Source organism: Heterocephalus glaber, unplaced genomic scaffold, assembly GCF_053883595.1.
Source record: "Heterocephalus glaber isolate CG9 unplaced genomic scaffold, H.glaber_assembly_v1.0 deba00000676, whole genome shotgun sequence".
Classification (NCBI taxonomy): Eukaryota; Metazoa; Chordata; class Mammalia; order Rodentia; family Bathyergidae; genus Heterocephalus; species Heterocephalus glaber.
Window position 1 is genome coordinate 15,765,236 of NW_028258156.1, and position 19,473 is coordinate 15,784,708.

Consider the following 19,473-nt stretch of genomic DNA (forward strand, 5'->3'; position numbering starts at 1 on the left):
AAGGTAGATTTTACTGTCTATCCTAGCAGGAAGAAACTGCCTATAATTATGAAAGATATACAATTTTGAGCTCCAAAAATCTTAAATGTCCTCTATGAATTCTATAACAAGAATTTTAACTAGGGCATTTTGATAGTTCAGTGAATAATTTGGCTGTGATCCATGATATAGCTAAGTTATTACAAAGTCTGCTATATAACAAATATTGTTCTGATGTAATTGTGTGTTTGGACAGCATATGTAGATAATGCCTAAATAAATATCTGTGGTTTTACAACTTTTCTGGAAAGAAAAATAATTTTCTGGAAATTATTATTCTTATTTTTCTCCTACTATGACTTTATATTTCTTTCATTTCCTTCTCACCATTGTTTACTGATAATTTAAATCTTTTACCATTTCTATCTCTGTTTCATACAGAGACAAGGAAAGAGGGAAGGAGGAGGGAGGGAGGGAGAGAAAGAGAGAGAGAGATCTTATATCAACATTCCTTGTTCTTTAAGGAATATATACTCTCTCTATTCATCACCTTTCATTCTCCAACTACCTCTAACTCCAGTCTGAACTTCTTTGATTGTTTGAAAATCTACTTTTGCTAAGGCCATTTTTAACTTTTAGGTCATTAAAAGTAATAAAAAATTATCAAGTATATCTTATTTGATCTCTCATTAGCACTCAACTCTGGCCTCTCATCCTGTCCATTGCTCTGCAGGTCAAGGTAATCTCTTGGATTTTCTTTTATATTTTAAACATATTCCACAAACCCTGTTTATTTTCTGTCAAGGAATTTAAAATCCCATGAATTCTCTTCTAAGCCTCTTTTCTTTCATTTCACATATAAATCTATTAAATCTCATCTGTCCTGGCCCGCGGGTAAGTCAACGGAGACCCTAGAGGGGGAGCGAGGATGAGAGGGGACAGGGGACACGAGAGATGGAGACAAGACAGGTTTCTGATCAAGTCTCGTTTATTGCGGAAGCTGTTACAACATATATACCGTAGGGCGAGAGGGGAGGAGCAAGAGGAGTGTACTGGGGCTACTTCCTTGTTGCCGGGTAGATTTGCAGCAAGCCCGGGCATGTCCGTAGAAGGCACTCAAGAGTTCCAGCGGGGGGGCAGGGCCCCCTACACTCATCTATTCCTATGGTTCCTTGACCCTTATTCACGGAAGACACTTTTTCAGTTACTTTCTTAACAAACCCCTCCAAGATTTAGTGGCTTAAAACAACAGCAATTTCTCACTAGTCTTGGTGTTGAATGGGCTAACACCAATGCTCTCTTACTTCCTGTGGAATTGGCTCTGCCTTGATCACCTGTGTGCTCAGTTATGCTGGGACAGTGAAGAGGACCACTTCACATGGTTGACGTAGGATGTTGGTCATTGGCAAGGAGCTCAATTGCAGCTATCAATTGGAGCTTCAACATGTGTCCTATACTTGTAGCTTGTTTTTCTCACAGCACAGCAGCAGAGATCCAAGGAATGTTCCAAGAGTGAAAAATTCTAAAGGGAAGAAAATAGATACTATGAGTATTTTTGAAAAGCTTGTCTGTGACAGGCATGCTGTCATTTCTACCACATCCTATTTCTTTAGCTATCACTGGACAAGCCCAGATTCAACAGGAAAGGGAAATAAATTCTACATGTTGATGGAAAGAGTAATTAAAAGTGTTTGTTTAGTCCGCAACAGTGATACTTCAGCCACAATTATTCAAATTTGTCTGTTGTGTCCATATTCTTCAAATACATATTCAATATGTTCTATCTTAGTCTCTCTCTATGACTGTATGTATTAAGACACAGTATAATTTTTGAAAAAATAATAGGGAAAATATTTATTATGATCAATATAACTTCATGTATGTTTGTAAGGAGATAGACATTCAATGCTTTCCCTATTTGAACTTATTTTGGTGGTCCCAAACTTCACACTTTGAATTTAGGAACACAGCTTTCTAAACTTAAGTCTGAATTCACATATATTTGAAAGGAATAAATTAAATATCATAGTATCAATGATTATGGAATGTTGGATACTGTAGAGTCTTTTTTTTTTTCAAGAAAAAAACAGTTCCATGTAGAACTTGATATGTATTGCACCTTGAATAATAATTTCACAATGTTTTAGTAACTTTTCAGGTAGCCAAGTGAAATTATCCTAGGAATGTAATCAAACTCGCGTAAATATGCAGAAACACATTGTAGGGTCTTGAGAAACAAAGGATTTTAGAAGATTGTTTTAACAGTAATCTCTTTATTTGGCAAACATAGAAATGTTTCACATAGGCAATCAGTCTTCCACTGGAGTGAATTAGTAATGTCAGATTCTTTGTTCAAAAGAAAATAAAAAGAAGTATGGGATTAAATTAATCTATTTCTATAGATTGGAGGGGTATCTCAGAAAATAGAATGAAGTATTTTATTTAAAAGTTTCACACTAAAAGTACCCTCTCTGGTTTACCACCCTCAGTTAGCAAATCCATGTTAAAGTTTAATGTATCTTATAATTTCCTGAAGTATAAGGCACATTTTTTGATATTTTCACATCAACTCTCTTGAAAGGATATAATTAAATAAAATGATTTCCTATTTCTACAATTACTAGATCAATTATTAATTTAGACTAGAGTTGTCTTTTTATGACAATTAACATTGATTCCTTAGATATGTAAATATGATAATATTACCTATCACTTGATCAGAATTCAATGTTCTAAGTGAGAACAAAATGACTTTAAGAAATATGATATTACAAACCACATTTATAGCATTATAAATTCTTTTAATAAAAATTACAACATCAAAATAAAAGTAGACAAATTAAATGGAAATTGGAAATTTTTTAATGTAAAATACATCTGAAGTTACAACCAAGATGGGCCTAGTGGAAAGGAATGGGGACAAAGTAAGAGAGAAAATATTCTGCTGCCTATACACAAATTACACCCTAGCATAATCTCACATATTTGATTTGTGTGAAGATATAAGTCCCATAAAATATATAACATAATAGACCTGGTGTCTAATATTCTTTGTATAAGCAACTGTTAACTTTAGGGATTTTGGTTTAAAAATTCTAAATACCTCCAACTATATTTGTAACTGGTCAGTAGTTTTACTAGCATTGCTGATGCGGTAAAGTTGGCTCCTGTATGTGAACATCTCCCAAAACTGTGTAGAACACGCAGTCTGTGACAGAAGTATTTACACAATGGATGTAAACGGGTATACCGAGAGAGCTGTGTATAATATATTTGCAATCATTATAAGTAGTTATTGGTATACTAAATGCATATTCCATCTCTTAAAGTCTAATGCAATGCCTCTGTTATACTTAGAATCATGCAAAGTAAATTGTGTTTGAATCAAATTTATTGCAATTTGCCAGAACCTCCTCATTCAGTGATGATTGGAAAAAAATGAAACAAATCAAGGTGACTACCTAAAGAATGGAAAGAATCACTCTCTAAACTTAAAAACTATTTTGTCAAAAATTTTCTTTGGCAGCTCTACATTTATTTTCCCATGAATACAAACAATTACATGTTTTAATGTTTCTAAACAAGAAATAATATTTATTAGATCCTTCATATTGGAGAATTGAAATTTCAGATTAACTTAGAATCTTAAATAGTTTAATATGAAAATTATTGGCAAAGAAGTTTTGGACATGTAATTCAAATAAAGACTTAACAGGTGATCTATAAAAACATCTAGTACTGAAACTATGTATGTTCTGTGCAAGAAAGAAACTTGAAATTTTTCTTAAATTAAGTCTTGGATATTAATAGTAGTCATATTTATTTAGTTAATTCCATGAATACATTGATCCTTCAATCTTTGTGTGTTGGTTTGGGTCTTCTGGAAAGCTATTCCAGGGCAAAAACTTTTAATCAAACCAGGTCCATGTATGTAAACACAGAAACATACATACATAAAGTGGCGAACACACATAAATACCTATCAAATGGTCTATAATTATGCTTCAATAGAGAATATGTTGATTCATCCATGCCAAAGGCTAAAAAGAAATTTCTCCCAGAAAATGGCATGTTCAAGTACAGTGGCTAAATTTTTTCTACTGATTTATGAGTATAAATGCATGATTCTATCTGTGTAAAATTTAAAAATTGTGTTAATATTAAAATTAATGCAAGTTTGTAAAAATTACTGACAAATAATTGATAACTAACTTCAAATTTTCAGGTAAGAGAGTACATTATTCAGAATTCTGAAATATAAAATCATTGATGGAAATGCAAATTGCTGGAAAATTATATATAACTATAAAATGTATGCATAGTGTTGAAATGCATTCCAAAGAAATATCAGAGATCAGCATAATAATTTGTGAATAAAATGTTCATAAAAACATCCTAAAATAATAGAAATAGAATGACAAACTAAATCTTCAAAACTGGAAATTAATTAAATTTTTAGATTTATATTTTGGACAAGTATGGATCCTTTACAAACATTGAGGCAATATGGAGATAGCTTTAGAATGTAAGCTTTGAAGATAAGCATTGGTTTAAATTACAAAATACATAATCTAATGACTTCGAGTTTCAGCAAGTTAATTTAACCCTCTAGTCCTTAGATTCCTCAAATAAAAAGAGACTTCATATAAATGAATGAGAAAAAATATGTAAGTATGGTGCCTCTTATACAATGAATCTTAATGAATCTCAATCTTAAGGTAGAGGAGGTATAATGGTTATTGAAATATATAACTAAGTGCTATTACATATGATAGAAAATACATATATAAAAAGACAGAATACTAAAATGATGTGTAAAATATGTTTTTATTTAGTAATGTATACATATACTTTATTTATGAATGTTTACTATTTAAATATATTTCTATAGAAGGAAGAATAAGAAAATATTTGCAAAAATAATAATAGGATAAATAAATGACATTTTTCTACCTTATACATTTATTTTCCTCTCCTGACAATGAATATGTACTATATAATGAGAAAACAGAAATTTTGAAAAAAAAGTCTTTTGTGATCTATGTTCACTAACAATGTTGGTAAATTTTTTAGTAGAGGACTTGATTGGCTACATAAGCAAAAACCATCTAGTGATTAAACCACCTTAAAATATACAAAACTGTTCTTGTTAAATTCTTAAATTGTGAGTTCTAACTTTTTCTAAGTCAAAAACTTTATGAAAAAAGTTCTTTGATATATTTTACCAGATTTTAGCTTTGGTAAAGTTATAAATAGTACTTGTCACATATTTAGCATAGACTGTTCCGTGATATAAAAATTTATAATTTTGCTTTTGAAATTCTTGTTCTATTTGTCCTCCCCAATGCAGTCTGCAGGGTTAGAGAAAAGAATGACACAAGATAAGTCAGAAAGTTTGAATTGTGCGCTCACTATTGGCTCCTCTGAGTAAATGTCGTATTACAGTTGGATGTTCTTCTATAAGCATGAAGGTTGAACGTTAGAAGAAATTATTTGACAATTATTCAAGAACAATGCTTTCCTTCTTATTCTAGTTAACATGTATTCTGGAAAACACCACCTGCATTATACATTTAAATTTCCAAAAATTAGAAAATGGTTTCTGAGGTTTTTAGAATAACTTCACGTATTTTTAATTAAATTCTTTTATTGGTACATTTTAGGTATACAACACAATTACATTTCTGATTGGGAATTGTACCTTCACATAATGCGTCTTGGTTCTTATTTTTTTCCCATTCCTAGCCCTCCCTTCACCCCCTCCACCCTTCCCTATTAACAAAGACTTTATTTCCATTTTTTCCATTTCTCAGCATTTTTCCTTTCCCCTGCTCCTCCCACTACCCCTACCCCTTTGGACCTTTTCTTCCTACTTTACATTATCGATTATTCATTCTAATCATTGGTACATTTTAGGTATACAATATAATGACATTCATCATTGGAAATTTGCACCTTTACATAGTCTCTCTTGGTTCTTATTTTTCACCCTTGCCCAGCCCTCCCTTCAACCCCTCCATTCCTCCCTATTTACAAAGATTTTGTTCCTATTTTTCCATTTTCTTATATTAATCCCATTCCCTTCTTTCCTTTCCCTTAGCCCTCCCACTTCCTTACCCTTTGCCCCCTTTCTTCCTATTTCACATTACCTATTATACATTTAGTCTGTATTTACACTTTCAGTTTCTCACACCAGAGAAACTATTTGGTATTTATACATGTGTGTCCTATTTATTTCACTTAAGAGTATCACCTGAATATGCATCCACTTAGCTATAAATGTCTCTAATTTCTCATTTTTTATGGCTGAGTAGTACTCCATTTTATAAAAACACCACATTTTCTTGATCCAGTCTCCAGTTGATGGGTATTTTGGCTGTTTCCAAGTTTTAGCTATTACAAACTGTGCTGCTATGAACATGGACACACATATATCACTGTGGTATGATTCTTTTAATTCTTTGGGGAAGATCCCCAGCAGGGAAATAGCTGGGTCAAATGGGACTTCCAGTCCTAGTTCTTTGAGGTATCTCCATACTGATTTCCACAGTGGTTGCACCAGTCTACACTCCCACAAGCTATAGGGCAGGATTCCTCTTTCCCCACAGCCCTGCCAGCATTTGTTAATGGTTGATTTCTTGATATCAGCCATTCTTTCTGGGGTGAGGTGAAATCTCAGCGTTGCTTTCATTTGCATCTCTTGAATGACCAATGATGTTGAACATTTTTTCATGTATTTATTTGCTATTTCTACTTCTTTGTCTGAGAAATGTCTGTTCATTTTAGATGCCCAATTTTGGATTGGCTCTTTAAATTTGGGAGGTCTGATCTTTGTAAGTTCTTTATAGATTTGAGATAGTAGACCTTTGTCTGAGGAAGAGCAGGTGAATAATTTTTTCCCACATTGTGGGTTGTCTCTTCACCTTGCTGGTGGTTTCTCTTGCTGTGCAGAAGCCTTTTAATAAGAAGAGATCCCACTTGTTGATTGTTTGTGCTAGTTCACGGGCAACTGAGGTTTTGTTCATAAAATCGTTTCCTACACCGATGTCTTCAAGGGTTCTACCTAACCTCTGTTCCAACTGGTTCAGAGTTTCTATTTTAATATTTAGATCTTTAATCCATTTTGATTTTAGTTTAGTGCATGGTGAGAGATATAGGTCTAGTTTTAATCTTTGGCAAGTTGAAGCCCAATTTTTCCAGCACCATTTAATAAAGAGGCTGTCTTTCCTCCAGTGAGGGTGTTTGGCTCCTTTGTCAAAGATGAGATGGCCCAGTGTGTCTGGCATTGCTTCTGCATCTTCTAATCTGTTCCACTGGTCCTCAGGTCTGTTTCTTTGCCAATACCATGCTGTTTTTATCACAGTAGCTTTGTAGTAGAGTTGCAGGTTGGGGACTGGGATACCCCCTGCCATGTCTCTGTTACCTAGAATTGCTTTTGCTATTCTGGGTCTCTTCTTATTCCAAATGAATTTTTGGATTGTTTTCTCAAGGTCCATGAAGTATGCTGCTGGGATCTCAATTGGAATTGCATCAAATCTATATCGCAGTTTTGGAAGTATGGCCATTTTCACTATATTAATCCTTCCTACCCAGGAGCAGGGGATGCCTGTCCATTTTCTGATATCATCTTCAATCTCTCTTTTCAGAGTGCTATAGTTTTCAGAGAAGAGGTCTTTGATTTCTTTTGTTAGGTTGATTCCTAGGTATTTCAGTTTTTTGGATGCTATTGTGAAAGGAATTATTTGCTCTATTTCTCTCTCAGTGAGTCTGTCATTTGTGTAGAGGAAAGCTATTGATTTTTGTGTGTTGACCTTGTAACCAGCTACTTGACTGAATCTGATTATTAAGGCTAGAAGACTTTTGGTGGAGTTCTTGGGGTCTTCTATATAGAGTATCATGTCATCTGCAAATAATGACAATTTGACTTCTTCATTTCCTATCTTTATTCCTTTTATTTCTTTCTCTTGTCTAATTTCCATGGCTAGTGTTTCCAGAACTATATTGAGTAAGAGTGGTGATAGTGGACATCCTTGTCTTGTTCCTGATTTTAGTGTGAAGGGTTTCAGTTTTTGACCATTTAGTATGATATTGGCTGTTGGTTTTTTATAGATGACTTCTATCTGTTTGAGGTAGAGACCATCTATTCCAATTTTTTGTAGGGTTTTTATCATAAATGCATGTTGGATTTTGTCAAATGCTTTTTCTGCATCTATGAAGATAATCATACGGTTTTTGTCCTTGGCTCTATTGATATAGTGTATTACACTGATTTGCATAAATTGAACCATCCCTGCATCCCTGGGATGAATCCCACTTCATCAGGGTGTATGATCTTCCTGATGATCTTCTGCATTCTGTTTGCCAGTATCTTATTAAGGATTTTTGCATCTATGTTCATTAGTGAGATTGGCCTATAGTTCTCCTTTTTGGTTGGGCCTTTCTCTGCTTTGGGGATCAAGGTGATGCTTGCTTCCAGGGATGAACTTGGGAGTATTGCTTCCCTTTCGATTTCATTGAAGAGTTCAAACAGTAGTGGCAGCAGTTCCTCTCTAAATGTCTTGTAGAATTCAGCAGTGAAGCCATCAGGGCCCAGGCTTTTCTTAGTTGATAAGTTTTTAATTAAATTTTCAATTTCATTGGTTGATATTGGGTTGTTCAAAATTTTTAGGTCTTCTTCGTTCAACTTTGGTAATTCATATGTATCTAGGAATCTGTCCATTTCTTCTGTGTTGTCCATCTTATTGGTGTATAGGTTCTGGAAGTAGGTATTGATGATCCTCTGGATTTCTGCTGGGTCAGTTGTCATTTCACCCTTTTCATTCCTAATTGCATGCATTTGGGCTTTTTCTTTCCTATTTCTGACAAGGTTGGCTAAGGGTTTATCAATTTTGTTGATTCTTTCAAAGAACCAACTCTTGGCTTCATTGATTTTTTGTATTGTTCTCTTAGTCTCCATTGCATTGATTTCTCCTCTGATCTTTATAATTCCCTCCCTTGTATGAGCTCTGGGGTTGTCCTGTTCTTCTTTTTCTAGACGCTTCAGGTGCAACATCAGGTTGTTTAATTGGGCTCATTCTGTTTTCCAAATATCCATATTCACCGCTATGTATTTCCCTCATAAGACTGCTTTCATTGTGTCCCATAGATTCTGATATGTTGTATTGTCATTGTCATTTAATTGAAGGAACTGTCTGATTTCTTCTTTAATTTCCTCTGTGACCCATTGGTTATTCAGAAGTGTGTTGTTCAATTTCCACATGTTTATGAAATTTTTCAAGTTTCTTTTGTTATGGATCTCCAATTTCATCTCACTGTGGTCTGATAATATACAGGGGATAACTTCAATTCCTTTGTACTTACTTAAACATGTTCTATGTGTGAGTATGTGGTCTATTTTGGAGAATGACCCATGTGCAGCTGAGAAGAATGTGTATTCTGATTTTGTGGGGTGCAAGACTCTGTAAACATCTGTTAAGTTCATTTGTTCAAGAGTTCGATTGAGTTCTAGTATTTCATTACTTATTTTGTGTCTAGTTGATCTATCTGTTTGTGACAGTGGGGTGTTGAGGTCCCCCACTACAATTGTATTAGTGCATATATGACTTTTCATGTCCGTTAATATTTGTTTTATACAGTTGGGTGCACTAGTGTTTGGTGCAGAGATATTTATGATTGTCATCTCTTCCTCTTGGATTCTTCCCTTTACAAGGATGTAGTGTCCTTCTTCATCTCTCTTATCAGTGTTGGTTTGAAATCTACTTGCTCTGCAAAGAGGATAGCTACTCCTGCTTTTTTTTGGGTTCCTGTCACATGGAGTATTGTTTTCCACCCTTTAACTTTCAGTCTATGAGTTTCCTTTTGAATTGTGTTTCTTGTATGCAGCATATTGTTGGATTTTGCTTCTTGACCCATTCTGCCAGTCTAATTCTTTTGATTGGTGAATTGAGACCATGAACATTGATGGTATAACTGAAACGTATTGACTTGTCATTGCCATGACTTTTTCTTTTTGTTGGGTTCTCCCCCTTTACATTTAATTTCTTGTCATGCCAGATGGGTTCATTCTGCTTTGCTTCCTGGGGTTGTGATCCTCAATGTCTGTTCCTAGGATATTGTGTAAAAGTCTTTGGAGTGCTGGTTTGGTATTCATGAAGTTCCTAAGGTGCTCTTTGTCATGAAAGTGTCTTATTTTGCTATAAATTCTAATATTCGGGGCCAGGGATTTAGCTCAGCAATTCCACTGCCTGCCTCGCAAGCGCAAGGTCCCGAGTTCAATCCTTGGTACCAAGGCTGTTTTCTTTTAGGGCTTCTAATATGTCACTCCAAGCTTTTCTTGCCTTCATGGTTTGTGTTGAGAAGTCTGCTGTGATTCTGATGGGCTTTCCTTTGTATGTGACTTGTTTCTTTTCTCTAACTGCTTGTAGAACTTTGTTCTTCTGTTGAGTTTCTGGAATCTTAAGAATTATATGCCTATGTGTAGATTTTTTTTGATCAAGGCTATTTGGAGTCCTATATGCCTCACTTATCTGTATGTCAAGCTCTTTTCCCTGTTTGGGAAGTTTTCTGCCATTATTTCTGTTAAGAGATCTTTTATGTCATCTGCACTCTCTCCTGTTTCTTCATTGACTCCAATTAGTCTTATGTTATTCTTCTTTGCATCATCTTGCAGCTACTGGATTGATTTCTCATGTTCCCTTATAATTTTGAAGCAATTTTTCTTTTCCTGGTCACTAATTGCAATCTTATCTTCTATACCTGAAATTCTGTCCTCACATTGGCTCCTTCTGCTGTGCAGACTTTCAATGGCATTTTTCATGTCCTGGAAATCTATTTGCATCTGTTTTATGGATTCCATTTGTTTCCTATGTTGGGATTCCATCATGTTCCTGAGCTCCTCTCTAGATTTATTACTCATGTCTTGCACTAGGGGCACAATTTCTCCTGTTATCTGAGAAATTATTTCTGATTTCATTTTTTCCAGATCCCCTTTTGTTACCAGTTCAGTGGGTCCAGGTTGTTGAGTATCAGAGTGTTCCATCTCATTTCCCTTTGGGGTTGCTGTAGGTGATCTGGGAGTCTGGTTTTGAGACTTATTTATGTGTTTTCTCATTTTGACTGCAGGGGCAGGGGGCTGTTGGTGCCTGCATGGATTACCTCCTCTGAGCTGGGAGAGGTGGTACAGGGGTCAGGAGCAGCGGTAGGGATGGTGGCCCAAAAGCCCTTTCCTGTGGGCTGGGAGTAGCGGGAGGGATGGTGGCCGGGAAGCCCCTTCCCCTGGTCCAGGAGCAGTGGGATGGTGGCTCAGAAGCCCCTACCTCTGGCCCAGGAGTGGTGGGAGGGGTGGTGGCCCGGAAGCCCCTTCCTCTGGGCCAGGAGCAGCGGGACAGAAAGTGGCCCAAAAGCCCTTTCCTCTGGGCTGAGTGCAGCAGGAGGGATGGTGGCCAGGAAGCCCCTTCCTCTGGACCAGGAGCAGTGGGACCATGGCCCAGAAGTCCCTACGTCTGGGCCAGGAGCAGCGGGACTCAGTACCTTGGTCTTGTGGTCCAGTGTCCTCTGCATCTTTGTAGTGTGGAACCAGGTGGCCACACAGAGGAGCAGGGTGTGGGGGGGTCCAGTGGATTGTATTCAGGGAGCGGGCTGATTTGGCGTCTTCCGTGGGACTCAGGACCTTGGTAGGGCGTGCGCAGACCTGCCTGTCTGCAGCGGACTGACCACTTCACATACTTTTAAATTGGTAGAAGAACCTTTTTTTCAGTGACACACTCGTTTAAGATTTATCAAATTGGCGAATTTTGTAATTTAAATGTTTCTCTTTACCCACGAGAAAATAGAGACTCAGATGGGGTGACTTACCCAAGGACACTCAGCTAATGGCAGAGTCCTGGCAAAGGTCTGGAGCTAACCAGAAGCTACCCCAGTACAACATATATTTCTCTAGTTAAAGGGTTAAGCTTAAAGTGCAGATGTCTTCTGACAAATTTGTTATCAAAGATATTTAAAGTTTTGACATAGGAGCTTTTGTACATGCAACTTTTAAATAAATATCAGTGCAACCCCCTTGAGACAAGTTTATGCTTTCACTTTATGCTTTCAGAAGAATAGCTGAAATCTTGTAAGAGGATTTTGCCCATGTAAATCCCTGGTTCAAATGAAACTGCCTGATTCTTAAATTGCTACCTACTTGTGCTTTTCAATGAAGATCTTTTGTAAAACTTTACTATTGTTCACCATCTGCCTAACAATACTCTCAGACACTAGCTGCCACCAGATGTCTTGTTATCTGCCATGAATGGATTGACTTTTAAAAGCAAACTGCATTATCAATAAGCGTATAACTTCTAGAGGTGCAACTCTAATAAACATACATCATTTATGATAAAAATAAGAATGTAGAAATTTTATGCTTCACTAACATTTTTGTCATGTATTGACTAGTTGAGGTTTTGATTAATTAATGGTTTAAAAAAAGTGGTCTGCAAACCTTTAAATGTTATATTATTGAAATATAATTAATGTTTTTATAAAGTAATACATTCTCTGTGCAGGAAAATTTAAAAGGACAGATAAGCCAGAAAGGAATATATTGCACTGTTCAGTAAATGAATAGGAAGATATAGACAGATAAATAGATAGATAGATAATAACTTTTAAAAGATACTTTTTGAACAACCTTGTAATGTTACAGTGATTATGTATATCCATATATTTTATAATACATAAATTATAAAAACTATGTAAATAATTATTGTATTTTCATCATTGAAGAAGTATCTTTTCAAATTTCTGCTATTCTTTTAATTCTTTTTGCTCTTTCCCTAAATCATCCAATCCATTGATACATTTGGAATTTTAGAATTTATATTTTGTTATTTAGTTTTTACACGTTTTTGCCATTTCTGTACTTTCTAGGTAACAAAGATTATTACTATTTCTGATACACTATTTCCTAGCTTCTTGGTACAAGTAATGTTTGATAACCATGAACTAAAAAAAGATCAACTCTTTAAACATCAAATTGGATATTAAAATGTAGAGGGAATCCTGTTCTAATGTGTTTTTCAATAAACTCTTTATCTTATTTTTAGTGCTAGCTTTTTTCCTGAGATAACCCCTCCATATATCCATTAATGGAAGTATCTGTCAGATCCATTAGAGCCAGTCTTGTAAATATTTATCAAAGCTATTTTTAAAGTATATCCTTTTTTAAACGATTACCCATAACCATTTGAAACTGATATGGTATATTGAGTAAATAGGGAGTTCAATACAAATGGTATGTTAGTTGCCTAACAAACTAGAGAAGCTCGGTGAGAATAGTAAGAACTCTGCATGCGTTGGGGAAAATGACAGGCAATTTTAATGGAACACATTCACCAGAGTATTTTTCATAACTTTCACTTACTTAATATCTTCCTGAGTGATACTTTAGTGTTCAGTAGACAAATGCTGTGCTTCTTTAAATGGCCTCTTAAATTTAATCTTGCTGCAAGGAAAAGAAAAAGATGTTAGTTAATCAAATAAGAATATTACATACCATATTAAAAACTGAATTAAAGAATAGTAAAACTTTAACATTATTCATTTTCAAATATTCCTATTATTCCATATTCAAATATTCCTAAGTATTCAGGAGAAGTCTTCAGTTATTATTATCTTAGTTAACTATTTTCTAGGTACATGTAGTCTGTGATACATATACAATGGACCCTCAAGTTATGACCAGCCTGACATACAAACAACTGGAGTTAGGTTAATGGAATATTCATCTGCCTCTTGTTGTCTATAGTGTATACCCAGATAAATATTCAGATCTCAGCTGTATTGACTTACAACCAACTTGAGTTACAACTAGCCCTTGGGAAATGATCAAGTTTGTAAGAATCCACTGTAGTTTGCTTTCTAATCCACATAATCTCTTGTTTTTCATATATTTGTAATGCATCTCTAATATCATGACTGAACTTTGTATTTTTAACAAGAAACCGTCTGCAAATAAATGTGAACATTATTTACTAAAATATTTCTTGTGATTTTTTCTTTATTTTCTAAATCCTTCCCAATTCATTAAACGTTTATTCAATAAATGTGAAAAATCACTGTATGCAAGAACATATGGGAAACAAAACAATATTCAAGGTCCTTCCCCTCAGTGAATTTATGTTTTAATAGTGAAGCCTGATACATAGCCAACAATACATTTTATTAACGAATGTAATAAATGTAATGTTTTATTACACATATATTCTTACATTTCCAAATCTCTTCAGTGACACCACATTTTTTTTTCAAACTATACTAAGAACACTGGTGGAGAATTTTCAGATGCCAATCAGCAGACATATCTGTCCTTTCCTAAGCAGAAATACCAGCATGATTTTTTTTTCAATTTATTTACTATTGTGCAGATCTTAGCAGACACATACCATACCTGAGGATGAGTGCTACTCATGGAGGAGAAAAGGGTCAGATATTTATCAACATAAAGAATTATATTAAAATATTAATACATAAAGAATGATGATATGCCACATGTGCAGATCACAGCTCTGAAATTTATAGCCCATGCTCCATATCTAGCATGCTGTTTTTATTAATAAAGTTTTATTGGAACAAAACCATGCCCATTTATCTTCTTATTGTATATGGCTATCGTCACACTTCAACAGCAGAGTTATATAGTTGTGCCAGAGACTGAATGTAACAAAAAATAAATTATTTAGTATCTGGATCTTTATGATCCCTGACTTAAATGGTGTACATATCTGTAAATATATATTAATTTTATTATTTAATAGAGTGTCACACACATAATATCAAATTGTGATTTGAATTTATTAGTGTTTGGGATGAGGTTAAACTTATTTAAGAGGAAAATATGAATTGAAAATATATGTATATAATGATATAGATATAGATATAATAATGAAATAAATTACATTGAAACTACTATCCTAACACAATTTTTTGCAGTGTAAAGAGTTTCAAGAGTTTTAAAAGATCGGTGACAACTAACAGGAAACTAAAGAATGATGACTTGAAGACTATGGAGCTTCAGGGCACAGAAAATTTGAGGTTTAAATTGTCCACACTGTATACCCCTACTCCTCACAGACAAGTGAATAGACACAAGACTACAGATATAAATATTGAAGTATATACATGGATGTAAACCAAGGAAATAAAGAAGTTACAGGTCATATACAAAAATTATTCTGCATAAGAAACAATTTTCTGAACATATAAAGTAATTTCACTACTACGTATTTTATTAAAAATAAAACAAAATTTCACAATAAAATTAGAAAATAACAATATTTATGTGTTCTATAGTCTTTTTTTTTTTTTTTTTGGTACTGGGGATCGAACTTGGGTCCTTGCGCTTGTGAGGTAGTGTGTTCCACAGTCTTAAAGGGATGACTAAAATGGTACTCAGAGTACAAGTCATGGACAAAAAGACTCTCTTACAAAAAAGAAACAAATAGATAAAAGCACAAAACTTTCTTTTCAATAAATTAAGAGAAGCTAGTAGCATAAATGAAAAATTAGTATTTGTTAAAATATATACTGAAATATTTTTGAAACAGCAAAATAGAGAACTCAGATTTCTATCTGAACTTCTTGAATCCTATTTCTCTATCTTCTATTTATATATGTATATTTTTGAGTTCTCAAATAAGACAAACCATCAGAATTACATATTTTCATAAATATGATATACTCTCAAACTCATTTTGTATTTATTGTAATATTTTAAAGCTATTGCTTGAAGTCATAACTCTCAAATATACCCTTACATCAATAAAAAGTGCAAAGTAAAAATGGGTTTTATTTGAAAGCTAAGTTTACATTAAGATATTTAAGACTAAATCAGACATAAATTTCAACTTCACCCTATGAAGCCATTCAAAAATATTCACAAATGCACTAGAACAAAGAAAGAGAGATGTATCCCCATCTTAGATGTCATGACTTGGCCTTTAACATTGCATATCGTCATATGTGTCATCTTTCGCTAGTATAATTCAGAGTGAGGAAAATGAGTGTATCTTATTACATCAGTACTCCTACAACAGTGTTGGAACGTGGTAGCACATTTTTATTGGCTTAATTTTCTTTTGTAAAAGTTATTTAAATAGAAAATCAGGGTTTTTTTCTAGAACTCAGTTTATTCTGAACAAAATAGTTAATGGCTTTTCAAAGATTCTCTAGAAATAAAGGGTGATATTTTATGAGCTATTAATGCTTGAGGTCTTTGAAAATAAGAATTATGGACCTGGGTACTAAAAAAAATCAAAAGGTTTTGACCTGTAAAACTGTATCATTTGAGGTTTGGCCGATTTGGGAGCATGATTCTAGTCCTTCTCAAATGGTTCAGCCCCTCTGCTCTTCCTTGTTGCTAGTAAATGCATCCTTGACCCCAAATGAAATGTTTCACTTACTAGTTTAAAGACTGTTTAAAAAAATAACAACTTTGCTTTTAACAGTCAGTGTTCGCCTCTGAAATACTCTGCTGATTCACAAAGCTGTCAGAGAAATTCATGATGCCACTGCAATATCAGCCTGAATAAGGATAAAGGATCCATTTGGAGATCAGAAAATTTACTTTATTGGCTGAAGGGTTACTCCCCTTTGGTGTAAAAAAAAGGCATTAGAAAATCTGTTAAGGCTGAATTATATTCTGCAGCCTCCATCTTTTCTTGTTACAATTAGTATTTCATTTTAATTGTGCTGCTATATAATTTCTTATGAAAAGATACTCAGTGTGAACTCTGAACAGGATTATTTCAGAATAATAAACTATTTTATCAAGGAAAACTTTTGTGCTCTTGCCTAGCTTCTGAAGAAGAGAATTTTACTTTCTGTGGTAAAGAAAACTAGGGTATATTTTAGTTTTTTCACCTTAGCCTATACCTATTTTGTTGTTTTTGTTGAAAAGGAAAGTGATAAAGTTCAAGAGCTGTATTTTGTGATGCCTAGAAAATTAGAATCTAATAGTATCTCATTCCTAAGGCCATTTTCCAAAGATAGTCAGAGGAAGCATTTTCATAGCTTTTTACTTTATTTTATTTTTTATAAAATTAGGACTGTTTCTCCCTGTTGAGAAAAATAATAACTTGTATGTATTTCTTTATGGTTCTTTCTGTTTTCACTTTTCTTATCAAACATTCTAAAAGGTATTCTGTATAGCCTTTCTCATTTTCTTATTATGCATTCATTCATTCATTGAGCAATTATCAGCACTCATGTAAAGTGGACTGCATTAATTCCATTTTATATTTAGGATGCAGATTTTGAAAGAATTGAATTTTTCTAGCCATAAAATTTGTTATAGAAACAAGAACTATTCATATGTTAAATACAGATCTATTTAAACAAGTCAAGAACTCCAAGCAAGACTGACACTGGTCAAAATGAAAGTTAGAAGGCTACCTGTGTTACCTGGAATTGGTCTTCATTTCTCAGATTTCTCTGTTAATAGTGCTGCCATTTTCTTAATCAGCCTGTCATCAAGCCCAATATTCAGAACTTAGTAATTGTTGAAAGCATAGTAGAAGGAATAAATAAACACTTCTCAAAGTTGGTTCTCTCATTCATTTCTTATATGCAACAATTTCCAAGGTCATTATCTTGCCTACCTTTTCCATTATGATTGCATTCACTGAAGACATTTGAAAGAACAAATAGGAGAATGACCATGTAGATGGATAGACTTTTGTATCTATGTTTAGTAAGGAATAGCTTATTTTTTGAATTCAGTTGGAAACTGTCAAAAACATTTTAAAGATAAACAACTTAAGAAGAATATAATAAAAATCAATCCTTGATTTTTGCTTCCATATTGTTTTCTATTTGTAAACAACATAGTTATCACACACAATAGCAATGATATTGGCAATGTGATCTTTTCAGATTTGTACTGTCCTCTCTGTAAATTACACTTAGCTTTAAAAGTGGGCACAAAATATTATGTTAATTCAATGATGTAGTCTTAAAGATTTAGGAAGTAATATCAGTGACTAGTGACAATAATCTAAGCAACAGTATATGTTCCTCAATCACAATGAATGTTTACTCTTGTCTGGAGACCATTTCTTATTTGATCATCCTTGAAAAATATAAAATGTCAGAGCTATTATTTTTTTATTAACTGGATCTGGCATAGGCATAAATAGTAAATTGAGCTATCTATTTGTGTGGTGGTTAGTATGAGAAAATTGTGTTTAAGGAATATTTTATCTTAAAATATATCATATATAGGTTACTCATACATGGGTGAAATCAATTTTTAATAAAGTTTTTATTTTATAAATGAAAATCCTAGGTAATTTTGATAAAGCACTAATAACCTGTCTTGCCACAAAAAGAATAGTTGTATGTCTGGCTCATCATGATTTTAATTGTAAATCTCAGGAAATGCAGAATATGACAATTAAGTTAGGAAGTGCTCAATGGATTGCAGAGTAGTAAATTTTATTAAATTTCTTCATAAAATAACATTGACAAATAATCTAATACAGAACTGTTTGTGTATTACTAGGTATTGCTGAAAGAAAAAATAGAAAGAAAATTCATCCAGAAGATGTGTTCTAGCTTGTTCTCAGTGATTTACATGCTATCCTGTAATATAATTTTTAGTATTTTTGGTTATCTTTATGAGGAATAAGGGCTTTAAAAAAAGTAACATTTAATAATAGAAACCTATTTTTATTTCATTGTAAGATATCAAATATAAATTCACTTATGGAAATATTACATTACGTTAATATTTAATGTAAATTACAAAAGAAATTTGAATGGAGGAATAATAATAGAATATGGAAATAATTTTAGGTATGGTATAAACTGGAAGATTTTAAAAAACAGTAAGTAAATTTCTTGGCATTTATTGCCTTTTCTTTTCAGCAGGCCCGAGTTTTCAAAGGTTACACATCTGCTTTGTATGAAGCACTGGCTGACCATTATGTATGACTCATGTATGTCTCTTTTTATAGGGATCAATGGTGCCCCAAAGAAAGCAATATTCAACTCCAGCTTCCTCAATAACTAGATATTAGATTTAGTAATTCAAACTCAATAATATGGTATTTACACCAGGAAATTTCTAACATTGTCAACTAATGTCTAAAAAGTGACTAACCGAAAATGGTTCTGAGCTCTCTCACTTCAAGTTAGTTCCTATCTGTTTCATTAGATATCCACAAAATAGGGGGAAAAAATCACTCTGACATCATTACTCCAATATCAAGGCAGTATTCATGCATTGATTTTATAAAAAACAATCCAGTCTTAGAACACTGAGGCACTTACTTGCAAAAGCCTAGATGGTGATGATAGTAAATGAAAATTGAAAACATTTTTGCATATCTACTATTTGCAGTAGACTCCTACATAAAGCCATACATTAGTTTTCTGAACTTGGCTTATTGTGTTTTTCAGAGGTTGTGTTTTACAAAGTGAGGGCTTGTGACAAGTGTATTAGCACCAATTTCCAAT

General features: G+C 33.7%; 1 long non-coding RNA gene across 3 annotated transcripts in view; it reads right to left on the reverse strand.

The window, feature by feature from the left end:
- Positions 1-865: 865 nt before the first annotated feature.
- LOC110348128 (uncharacterized) overlaps positions 866-19,473 on the reverse strand; it is a 1,027,816-nt gene continuing 1,009,208 nt past the window's right edge. For all 3 annotated transcript variants that reach the window (XR_015449384.1, XR_002393120.2, XR_015449383.1), the window contains 2 exons: positions 13,382-13,462; positions 866-1,501 (listed from right to left, as the gene is read on the reverse strand). This is a non-coding gene — a long non-coding RNA (uncharacterized LOC110348128). The remainder of the gene's footprint in view (positions 1,502-13,381; positions 13,463-19,473) is intronic.